This window comes from Oryx dammah, unplaced genomic scaffold, assembly GCF_014754425.2.
Source record: "Oryx dammah isolate SB20612 unplaced genomic scaffold, SCBI_Odam_1.1 HiC_scaffold_19, whole genome shotgun sequence".
NCBI classification, from domain to species: Eukaryota; Metazoa; Chordata; class Mammalia; order Artiodactyla; family Bovidae; genus Oryx; species Oryx dammah.
The window spans coordinates 47,215,429-47,217,543 of NW_024070203.1; the positions used below are offsets into that span (position 1 = coordinate 47,215,429).

General features: G+C 41.9%; 1 non-coding gene across 1 annotated transcript; it reads left to right on the plus strand.

Annotated features, from left to right (window-relative positions):
- The first annotated feature begins 1,835 nt into the window (after positions 1 to 1,835).
- Positions 1,836 to 1,907, plus strand: TRNAS-GGA. The gene has a single exon. It is a non-coding gene; the product is annotated as a tRNA-Ser (tRNA).
- The last annotated feature ends 208 nt before the right edge of the window (positions 1,908 to 2,115 follow it).

Here is a 2,115-nt window from a genome sequence, read left to right on the forward strand (position 1 = left end):
CACGTTCCTTACCCAGGGGTCTCCTTCCTCACTTTCAAAGTCATTCATCTTGCATCTCTCTCAGCAACCTCTAGTAGTCCCATCTCCTTCTGACTCCCCTCTTCTGCCTTCATCTTGATCCTTGGGATTACACCAGGCCTACCTGAATAACCCAAGACAATTTCCCATCTGAAGATCCTTAATTTAATCACATCTGAAACATACTTTTTCCCATGCAAGGTAACAGATTTGAACTTCTGGGGATGAGGACCTTGACATAATTGGGGTGATGATTATTTGGCCTGCACAGTTGCCCACTTTATAGATGAGTAGGTACATACACACACATTTTCTCTGTCTTATTCTTTGCATTTGACATACATCCAGTCCATAATTGGGTTCAGATCTATCTCCCACTTCCTCACTTGCTACAGCTGCATAGCATTTTATTGTGAGCATACACCTTGATGTATCTTACCAGCCTCCCCATTCATGTTTAGCTGGTTTTGTTTCTAGTTTGTGCTGTAACAAATATCCGACTGTAAATGGCCCTGTGCATTTCTTTTTTGTATTCTTCCACTGGGCCCATGGGATAGATTACTAAAAGTGAGTTTGCTGAATCAAAGAGGTAAAGTAAATATGTACTTTTCTGGACTATAAGTTTCTTTCCAAATGGTTATGTCATTTGCATTCACACCAGAAATGTATGCATGCTCTTACATTTGAATATATCGCTAAACTTTTGGATTTTTGCCAGTCTCAGTATACTTTTAATTTCCATTTCTCTTCTTGTATTTGTGTCTAATTTCATATAGCTAAGAAACAATTTGAGTATCATTTTCTGCGTGTTTTATGTTTGCATTTCCAACCTATTTTTCTATAAAGTTTTCCATCTCCCTTTTCTCCCTTTTTGAAAGCTCTTTATAAACTAGGGTATCTCCTGTTCTGGGTTATAAGTTGCAAGTGTTTTCCCAGTTTGACTCTGCCTTTTCACTTTGTTTACTATCTACTTTGCTAGTCAAGAAGCTTTATTTTGATGTAATTAAATTCATCTATATTTTCCTTTATTATTTCTGGATTTTGAAGCACTGCAAGGTATTGAATATACATGAATTCACCTGTTTCTCTTCTAATAGTTTTATAGTTTAAGTCTGATATTTAAGTATCTGCAGTGTTTGGAATTTATCCTAGCGTACAGTGTGAGAAATGCGTCCACATTCACTTTCTCGGAGGCTCTTCTGTCACTCCATTTGGAAGTGCTTTACCTTCTCTGTGCCTCAATTTTCTCGGCTATAAAGTCAGCATGCTAACAGTATTTCCCTCAGAGTTTAAATGAAATAGCATGTATGTAACACTTGGCATGATGTCTCTGTGTGTGCCTGTGTGCTTAGGTTGCTCAGTCATGCCTGACTCTGCGACCCGATGGACTGTAGGCCGCCAGGCTCCTCTGTTCATGGGGATTCTCCAGGCCAGAACACTGGAGTGGGTTGCCATGCCCTCCTCCAGGGGATCTTCCTAACCCAGATATTGAACTCAGGTCTCCAGCATTGCACACAGATTCTTTACCATCTGAGCCACCAGGGAAGTTCATGAATACTGGAGTGGGTAGCCTATCCCTTCTCCAGGGGATCTTCCCAACCCAGGGATCAAACTGGAGTCTCCTGCATTGCAGGCGGATTCTTTACCAGCTGAGCCACCAGGGAAGAAGCCCTAGCACAAGGCAAAGTTTAATAAATGTTATCTGTGATGACAGTGAAGATGACATAGAAGATAGTTCAGTGGTTCTAGCTCCTTATTCTTGTTCAAGCTCACGTCACCCTTGATAATTAGTGTAACCTTAACCTTTTACTGGGGCTTCCCTGGTGGCTCAGAGATTAAAGCGTCTGCCTGGAATGCAGAAGCCCCGGGTTCGATCCCTGGGTGGGGAAGATCTCCTAGAGAAGGAAATGGCAACCTACTCCAGTACTCTTGCCTGGAGAATCCCATGGAGGGAGGAGCCTGGTAGGCTCCAGTCCACAGGGTTGCAAAGAGTTGGGCACGACTGAGCGACTTCACTTCACTTCACTTCTTCAACCTTTTACTGGTGGAATGTTGTGTTTTGGTTTTATATTTAAGGTTCAGTGATTAGTCCTTTTC